The sequence below is a fragment of the Chenopodium album genome, chromosome 6 (assembly GCF_948465745.1).
Source record: "Chenopodium album chromosome 6, dcCheAlbu1.1, whole genome shotgun sequence".
NCBI classification, from domain to species: Eukaryota; Viridiplantae; Streptophyta; class Magnoliopsida; order Caryophyllales; family Amaranthaceae; genus Chenopodium; species Chenopodium album.
Genome location: NC_137839.1, coordinates 52,930,760 through 52,941,148, shown reverse-complemented (window position 1 = coordinate 52,941,148; position 10,389 = coordinate 52,930,760). Strand labels below are relative to the sequence as shown.

Here is a 10,389-nt window from a genome sequence, read left to right as displayed (position 1 = left end):
CATCATGGTGATAAATTGAGGCTTGATTTCAAATTGCACTCTATCAAGGGCCGGAGTGGGAGTAAGGTGTGGAAAATTTGTGAGCTTTCGCTGCGTGTAGTCATTTAGCTTTTTTTGAGCCGTCATCTCTGACTCTGGATTTGAAGGAATTTCTGAGTCACTAGAAATAGTTGGAGGGTCTCTTCGATTATTGTCTTCCTCAGAACCCGCCAGGATTTGTCTATAAAGATTCCTTTGCCTATGAAACGAGCGCTCGATCTCAGGATCGAATGGAATGTAACCTGATCTGGAAGACCTGGGCATAAACAAAGAACTAAAAGACAAATATGAGAATTGCCTCAAAGAACTAACATTCTCTGAGACAAGAAGGGATAATCTAGACTACAAAAATAATCAGAAAATAAAAATAAAACCGTTTCCCCAGCAACGGCTCCAAAATTTGACAGGCTCAAGTCGTATTCACCTAATAAAAATAAAACCTAAATCCACTAACTATGTAGATAGGGAAAAAGGGTCGAATCACGGGGAAAAAAGTCAATTTAAATTAATTAAAAGCAATCTAAATTATCAAGTAACCAAATTATTATAAAAAGGGTAATTAAACTACTACAAGTAAGAGTAGGAAGGAAATAAAATAAGAGATAAATCAATGAAGGAAAAACCTAGGGCATAGGTTAACCAATAAATAACATTCCATGGTAAATCATAATAAGGAATCATCAATGCATCAATTAATCAGATTATAAAAATTCAAGGCAAGATTTTCCCAGTCAGTAATACCAAGTGCAGTTCTATTCAAACCATTAAACCATAATTTAGCTTTGCAACATAATGAAAAGGGAAAAAGAATCTCCCTGATTTGGTCTTGCGTGACCCCGACTTGTCTAATGGTGTTGCAATATTAACATAAATCTTCAATATGAAGACTAGGATCTTCACCCTTAGCTCCACTAAATTGCTTCCTCTCTATCATGGTGATAAATTGGGGGTTGATTTCAAATTGCACTCCATCAAGGGCCGGAGTGGGAGTAAGGTGTGGAAAATCTGTGAGCTTTGGCTGCGAGTAGTCACAGAGCTTCTTTTGAGCCGTCATCTCTGATTCTGGATCTGAAGGAATTTCTGAGTCACTAGAATCAGTTGGAGGGTCTCTTCGATTATTGTCTTCCTCAGAACCCGCCAGGATTTGTCTATAAAGATTCCTTTGCCTATGAAACGAGCGCTCGATCTCAGGATCGAATGGAATGTAACCTAATCTGGAACACCTGGGCATAAACAAAGAACTAAAAGACAAATATGAGAATTGCCTCAAAGAACTAACATTCTCTGAGACAAGAGGGGATAATCAAGACTACAAAAATAATCAGAAAATAAAAATAAAATCGTTTCCCCTGCAACTGCGCCAAAATTTGGCAGGCTCAAGTCGTATTCACCTAATAAAAAATAAAACTTAAATCCACTAACTATGTAGATAGGGAAGAACGGTCGAACTACAGGGAAACAAGTCAATTTATTCCTAAATAATTAAAAGCAATCTAAATTATCAAGTAACCAAATTATTATAAAAAGGTTAATTAAACTACTAGAAGTAAAGTAGGAATGAAATAAAATAAGAGATAAATCAATGAAGGAAAAACCTAGGGTATAGGTTCACCAATAAATAACATTCCAGGGTAAATCATAATAAGCAATCATCAATGCGTCAATTAATCAGATTATAAAGGGCTTTCGCTACGTATTACAATCACAGAGTTAATTTACCGGTATTAAACTCATCTCTCGAATCTCGACTTAACCATTTATAAATTAGTCCGCCTATTGTAACTAAGCCTAAACATCAATTCTCATCTCTCGAATCTCGAATCAATATTGCTAAACTTGTACAATTAAATCGGGCTAAACCTAATTGCATAGCATTAAATCAATCAATAGGAAAATAATTAAGCATTGGCAATCAACAATAACAAATTACCCCTTCTTATTATTTATTAGATCCCCATGAATCCTAGATATAAAACTACTCACGCATAATTAAATCTAAACTAATCAAAACAATAAAATAAGACATGATGAAAGAATTAAAGAAAATAACTGAAATTAAAAGAGAAGAAATTGTTACGAAAAGTAATCTGAATTAAGGAATGGAATTAAGAACAAAGTTGAGAGAATTTTAGAGAGAGAAAATATTCTAAGTAGAGAGAGAAATTCTAAAAGAGAAGGTCAATCAAAATTACGTACAAAAATCGTACTTAAACATCTCTAAAACAAATCCTAATTGAAAACTAAGATCTCGGCAATCAGGTGTCTCTAAAAACACGCGCTCGATCGGGCGAAGGGCCGCTCGATCGGGCCTGCCTTTTTCTTCAAGGTTCTCCTGGGTATCCGCGCCCGATCAAGCTAATGCTGGCCCGATCGGGCGCGCCTTTTGCTGATGCCTTCTTCTGCGCGCCCGCCCAATCGGTTCCGGTCTCTTTCTCGAGGCTTGGACTTCGATTAGGCTTGATTCTTCGGCCCAATCCGGATTTCCTCTTCGGGTCTTGAATACTCGGTCCAAATGCCCCGTTATCACACACCGAGCCTTTAATCACCGGCTCTAACCGGTCCTGGACTTCAAAGATGGTCGTGTCCTCTTAATGTTCGTAGTTGCTCCACGAAAAACCCAAAAAACGCTCCAAATGTATAATTTCCTACAAAACTCAAGCAAAACTACAAAAACACAAGAAAACACCAATTAGTAATAAAAGTAGCTCTAAAGAGCCAAAAACACTACTAATTATGACCAAGGGATGGGGGTAAAACACTATATAAATTGGACACATCAAACTCCCCCAAGCCATACCTTTGCTTGTCCCTAAGCAAAAAGCTCATCAATGAACATATAAAACATGTTTCATCCCAAGTAAAAAAAATCAAGCACAAACGATTCAAGGCAAATCTAATGAACATGCTTCAATGTCAATCAATCTCATTCATCTAATCATTCTTCCTCCCCAACAATTGTCAAGTAGAGCAAACCACATGAGCATATAGAATTCAAGACTAGTGCTCACACACTCAACTCTCATTTGTGTGGCAAGTATAAGATGTACTCGATCGCTCTCCAACCAACCCCTTTAATTTGAACAATGCCCTCCCAACTCACACTCTCGTGTGTTTAAAAAGATGTACACTCAACCTACTAGTCGACTCGAAATATGTCAAATCATAACTTGCATTGATAAACAACACTTTCACATTCATACAACTCTTATGCACAAAGGTCGGAAGGTCTTTATTAAAGCTTGTAATGTAAGGCTAGGGTAAAGGGTAGGATAAATTTAGGAAATGTGAGAGTAAAGCCATGCTTAAGGGAGCCATATCCTAACAAAATACAAGGTCAAAAACAAGTAATGACCAAAACATCTCCATTCACAACTTAACCCCATAAAAATTCACCAAGCAATCCCATACATAACAAAAATCCCAACACTTACATATTCACTCACAAAGTATGATAATAAGAAATAGAGTGAATTAAAACAAACTTTGAAATCATTCTTTTTTCTTTTCTTTCTTTTTTCAAACTTGAACTTTTTTTTTCTTGAGCAACCTTCACATACAACATTTGAATATTTGAAACAATTTTTTTTTTTTCTTTGTTCTTTTTTTTCTTTTTATCTCACATTGGAAATTTTCAACTTTGAAACACAAACCATCAACATTTTTCCAATCATTCAATCAAAAGAACAATCACTCTTCTTTTATTCCCACATTGTGGAAATAGAGTTCACACCACAACTCCCTCACCTCACCAACTATTAGCTCCCCCAAGCCAAGCTTGGGACTAGTAACCAATGAGGCTCATATAGGCTTGTAATGTGGCTAAATAATCAATAAAAAGGGCACAAGCAACAACATGGGTAGCAAGAAGGGAACAAATGTATCTAATATCGTCTGAAAGCTACCTAAGAGAACAAATGCCTTAGTCCTCCTCAATGTGCATAATATTGAGCCATACAAACATTACTAATAGTTGCAAACCAATCCTCAAATTCCTTGACATACCAGGAACTATCACACAATTCCTAACCAAATCAACTAGTCAAGCACTATATTCACAAATAGTTGGCAAAATTGACGCATGTTTAGGCATCCAAACAATTAAACTTCAAATCATGATCAACAAATTCACGAAGCTCATTATCATATACCAAGAATCAAAACAATATTTTCCAAGTATGGGACACAGGGAAGCATGATTTACAATTCATTAGAACGTATTTTTATTATTTTTTTATTTTTCAATTTTTTTTGTATTTTTTTCATAAAGGAAAGCAATAAAAACTACACTAGAAAGCAGTAAAATCTACACTAGAAAGCAATAAATAGAGAAAAAAGAGAAAGAGTTACCATATGTACAAGATATCTCCCCCCAAGCCAAATCAAGCAATGCCCTCATTGACTTGGGAGTGTAGCTAGGAGAAGCTACTCCTCATCATCATCCTCATTCATCCTTTGATAGCCTCCTCCATAGCTCGAGCCGGCACCTCCATGGCTCGTACCAGCACCACCATAGCCCGAACCACCTGCAAAGTAGTTAGGGTCTACATTTCCCCCCATCCCCCCAAAAGGAGCATCGACCCCATAACCATGGACTGAAGAGTAGTGCACATAAGTACCAAAGGCTCCGGGGGTTACCCTCCTTGGGGGTATTGGAATTAATCGGCAACTAATGCCTCGGGGGGAATAGCCCCTCGGCGTGCATAATCATCATACATGGGGTATAAACCCCTCCCGAGGTTCCTCTCAACATGGCCAACCCTCCTATCTAGAGTGCCTAACCTAGAGTCTAAGTTTTGCACCATACCCTCCACTCTCCCTTGACCTCTCTCAATCCGGTCAAGTTGGCTCCTAAAAGCCGAAAAGTCATATGGGGCATGGGGATCGATGTTATAATCAACGGAGGAGGTGGATATGCCATATGTGTAGGGTTGGGGTGGTGGTTGATATTGGGGTAGTGATTGGTAATGGGGTGAATGGTGGGGTTGTGGTGAAAGGTGAGGCTCTTGAACCTTGCCTTGACCGTCTAACTCAATAGTGTAGGAAGGCTTCCCGTTCTCAAATTTGGTCAAGGCGGGGTTGGGTAGCTTAAAAGCTTGGTCTCTCCTACCCGATTCCCGGTGGACTATCCACCATGTCTCACCTCCCATAGGTTGCACCCAGTTAAGGCCCCCTAAGTATGCTAGGTCCATGAGGGTAGAATCCTCCACTTTTCTATGCCCGGTCGGGGTCCATCCTTGGTGTTTTACTGCTATATGGGTCACAAACCCCCCAAAATAGATAGGCGCCCTAGACCTACCCCCCACGGCCGCATTGGCCTCCCTTTGAAAATGTTGGGATATCCTATAGGTCACATCGTTTCAAAATTTTAGCGAGATTTAATAAACATGCATTGAATGAAGAACCATACACGCTAAAATCATCCATAAAGACTTCCATGATAGACTCTATGAAATCAGAAAAAAATGCTCATCATGCAACGTTCAAAGGTAGCGAGGGCATTACATAAACCAAAGGGCATCCTACGATATGCAAAAGTACCATAAGGGCATGTAAAGGTAGTCTTTTCCTGATCTTTAGGGTGAATTGGAATTTGGAAAAATCCCGAATACCCATCCAAATAGCAAACGAACTTATGGTTAGCTAACCTCTCAAGCATTTGATCTATAAAGGGAAGGGGGAAGTGGTCCTTTTTAGTGGTGATATTTAGTCTACGATAATCAATGCACATACGCCACCTTGTAACAGTTCTAGTGGGAATCAAATCATTTTTCTCATTTGTAATCATAGTCATCCCATCCTTTTTAGGCACTACCTGCACAGGGCTTACCCACTTGGAGTTAGAAATAGGATAGATAATACCTGCATCAAGTAATTTCATAACCTCTTTCTTGAATACTTCCTGCATATTAGGATTCAACCTTCTCTGGGATTGAATGAAGGGCTTATAGTTATCCTCTAAATGTATCCTGTGCATATAAAAATCAAGGCTAATACCCTTGAGATCATCAATACTGTACCCAATTGCTCTCTTATGGGTTTGAAGAACCCCTAGAAGTTGGGAAGTTTGTAGTGCAGTACTGATGATCACGGGGTATAGTTGCTGCTCATCAAGAAAAATATATTTTAAATAAGAAGGGAGAGGTTTTAGTTCAGGTTTCTTAACCTCTGCAGGCTTTGATTCCTGAACTAAATTTACTACCTTCATTGTCTCCTTGGGGTCTAACTCTTTTAGGGAAAGAGCTCTTTCAATAGTATATACTTCATTACTACAGAAGCTTGCATTATCTTAAGATAAATTCCCACAAAGAATTTCCTCCAAAGGATCCCTGGCAAGAACCTGTGGCAAGCTATCATCACAAATATCATCGATTATATCAATTACATCAATAAAACAACAATTTTCCTCTAGCATAGGTCCTTTCAAAACTTTCCCTAAATTAAAAGTAACATTATCATCACCAACAGAAAAGGTTAGTTTACCATTTTTAACATCAATAATGGCTCCTGCAGTATGGAGGAAAGGTCTACCTAATATGATGGGAATTTGTGTATCCTAAGCCATGTCTAAAACAACAAAATCAACAGGGATAAAAAATTTACCAACTTTGACAAGGACATCCTCTAAAATACCTAAAGGGTATTTTACAAAACGAACTGCCATTTGCAAAGTTATATTAGTAACTTTTGAATCACCCATATTAAGTTTAGCACAAACGGACGATGGCATAACACTAACACTGGCACCCAAATCACACAAAGCTTTATCAATAAAAACATTCCCTATATGACAAGGGATAGAAAAACTACTAGGATCCTTTAATTTAGGATGGATTTATTTTGCAATAAGGCACTACATACCTCTGTAAAAGCTACAGTTTCTACCTCATTAAAGGCCCTTTTCCTAGTCAGAATTTCTTTCATAAATTTAGCATATGCTGGAACCTGAGTGATTAAATCAGTGAAAGGAACTGTTACCTGCAAGTTTTTCACAACCTCTAAGAACTTACCGTATTGTTTATCAAACTTACTCTTCAATTGTCTATTAGGGAACGGTAGTTTGATAACTGGGCTCTGCACGTCTCCTCCCTTATCCTGAGATTTACCTTGCAAACAAACATTATAAGAGTTAGTATCTTTTTGTAGCCCTACAGGGTTAGTAGGATTAGCGTTTGGTACAGAGGAATCTGGATAAGGAACAGGTTCATTTTCCTTTGGCATAAGAGGTCCATCATAATGTGAACCACTCCTTAGAGTGATTGCTTTAGCATGATCTATGGGATGGATTGGTTGTGATGGTAGAGCTCCCTGCTGATGGGTTTGTAGGGTAGATGAAAGTTGTGCAATTTGATTATCCATTATTTTATTATGAGCTAAAATTGAATCAATTTGCGCATCCCTACTCTCCATATGCTTTTGCATGTTGGTAAGCATTGCTCTAATTTCTGTCATAGTAGGGTCAAAAGATGATGAGGGTTGTGCTTGGTTTTTCAAGTCGGAATTAGGATGGTAATATTTCTACTGTGGTGGAGGTTGCTGTTATGGTTGTTGTGAAGGTGGAGGGTTTTGTACATTGGTACTCCGGTAAGAAAGATATGGATGGTTCCGGAAACAAGGATTATAAGAGTTGGAATATGGGTTATTTTGCCTATAGGATTGGAAGGCATTAACTTGTTCCATGGAACTCCTACAATCTTGCTCCCAATGCCCTACAATTCCACAATTTTTACAAAAAGCTTCATTGTTAGCGACAGCAGAAACATTAGCTACAGAGTTAGGAGTAGCAGTAAGATTATCTAATTTCTGACAAATAGATGTTAACTGAGCTTACAAAAAGGATACGGAATCAACATTATGTTTTCCTTCATTTGCAAACCCTCTCGGATTCCCGTATTGGGAATTGTGTATTGCCATATCTTCGATAACCTGTCCTGCATCGTCCACATTTAAATTCATGAATCTCCCACTAGCTGTAGAATCTAGAACTGATCTAGATGAATTTCCAAGTCCATTGTAGAAAGCTTGGATCAATTTCCATTGTGCCAGATTGTGGTGGGGGCATTCTCTCTGTAGATCCTTGAACATCTCCCAAGCCTCATATAAAGTTTCATCAGCCTCTTGGGCGAAGTTCTGAATAGCACTCCTTAGTACAACTGTTCTCTCTGCAGGGTAATATTTATTATAAAAATTCAGGGCAAAAGTTTCCCAGTCAGTGATACCAAGTGCAGTTCTATTCAACCCATTAAACCATAATTTAGCTTTGCCACATAATGAAAAGGGAAAAAGAATCTCCCTGATTTGGTACTGCGTGACCCCGACTTGTCTAATGGTGTTGCAATATTGGCATAAATCTGCAATGTGAAGATTAGGATCTTCACCCTTAGCTCCACTAAATTGCTTCCTCTCTATCATGGTGATAAATTAGGGCTTGATTTCAAATTGCACTCCATCAAGGGCCGGAGTGGGAGTAAGGTGTGGAAAATCTGTGAGCTTTCGCTGCGAGTAGTCGCTGAGCTTCTTTTGAGCCGTCATCTCTAATTCTGGATCTGAAGGAATTTCTGAGTCACTAGAATAAGTTGGAGGGTCTCTTCGATTATTGTCTTCCTCAGAACCCGCCAGGATTTGTCTATAAAGATTCCTTTGCCTATGAAACGAGCACTCGATCTCAGGATCGAATGGAATGTAACCTGATCTGGAACACCTGGGCATAAACAAAGAAATAAATGACAAATATGAGAATTGCCTCAAAGAACTAACGTTCTCTGAGACAAGAGGGGATAATCTAGACTACAAATATAATTAGAAAATAAAAATAAAACCGTTTCCCCGGCAACGGCGCCAAAATTTGACAGGCTCAAGTCGTATTCACCTAATAAAAAATAAACCCTAAACCCACTAACTATGTAGATAGGGAAGAAGGGTCGAACCACAGGGAAACAAGTCAATTTATTCCTAATTAATTAAAAGCAATTTAAATTATCAAGTAACCAAATTATTATCAAAAGGGTAATTAAACTACTACAAGTAAGAGTAAGAAGGAAATAAAATAAGAGATAAATCAATGAAGGAAAAACCTAGGGCATAGGTTCACCAATAAATAACATTCCAGGGTAAATCATAATATGAAATCATCAATGCATCAATTAATGGGTAAATCATAATATGCAATCATCAATGCATCAATTAATCAGATTATAAAGGGCTTTCGCTACGTATTACAATCACAGAGTTAATTAACCGGTATTAAATCTCATCTCTCGAATCTCGACTTAACCATTTATAAATTAGTCCGCCTATTGAAACTAAGCCTAAACATCAATTCTCATCTCTCGAATCTCGAATCAATATTGCTAAACTCATACAATTAAATCTGGCCAAACCTAATTGCATAGCATTAAATCAATCAATAGGAAAATTATTAAGCATTGGCAGTCAACAATCACAAATTACCCCTTCATATTATTTATTGGATCCCCATAAACCCTAGAAAAAAAAATTACTCACACATAATTAAATCTAAACTAATGAAAACAATAAAATAAGACATGATAAAGAAAATAACTGAAATTAAAAGAGAAGAAATTGTTACCAAAAGTAATCTGAATTAAGGAATGGAATTAAGAACAAAGTTGAGAGAATTTTAGAGAGAGAAAATATTCTAAGTAGAGAGAGAAAGTCTAAAAGAGAAGGTCAATCAAAATTACGTACAAAAATCGTACTTAAACATCTCTAAAACAAATCCTAATTGAAAACTAAGATCTCGGCAATCAGGTGCCTCTGCCCGCTTTTTTCTTCAAGGTTCTCCTGGGCAGCCGGGCCTGATCGAACAAATGCTCACCCGATTGGGCGCACCTTTTGCTGATGCCTTCTTCTGCGCGTCCGCCCGATCGGGCGTAAGCTTGCCCGATCAGGCCCGGTCTCTTTCTCGAGGCTTGGACTTAGATTGGGCTTGATTCTTCGGCCCAATCCGGATTTAACCCGTCTTAGCTTGCCCGATTAGGCCCGGTATCACACACCGAGCCCTTAATCAGCGGCTCTAACCGGTCTCGGGCTTCAAAGATGGTCGTGTCCTCTTAATGTTCATAGTTGCTCCACGAAAAACCCGGAAAACGCTCCAAATGTGCAATTTCCTACAATACTCAAGCAAAACTACAAAAACACTAGAAAACACCAATTAGTAATAAAAGTGGCTCTAAAGAGCCAAAAACACTGCTAATTATGAGCAAGGGACGGGGGTAAAACACCATATAAATTGGACACATCACTAATTTGGAGAGGGCGTCCGCTTGATGATTGGACGAACGGGGCACTTGTTGCAGAGTAAAATGCTCTAGGCTCTCGGCCTCTTCTTTG

At 38.3% G+C, this 10,389-nt stretch overlaps 1 non-coding gene across 1 annotated transcript; it reads left to right on the top strand.

Annotated features, from left to right (window-relative positions):
- The first annotated feature begins 8,080 nt into the window (after positions 1–8,080).
- On the top strand, positions 8,081–8,187 carry LOC145637555 (small nucleolar RNA R71). The gene has a single exon (XR_014114327.1). It is a non-coding gene; the product is annotated as a small nucleolar RNA R71 (small nucleolar RNA).
- Positions 8,188–10,389: the final 2,202 nt, after the last annotated feature.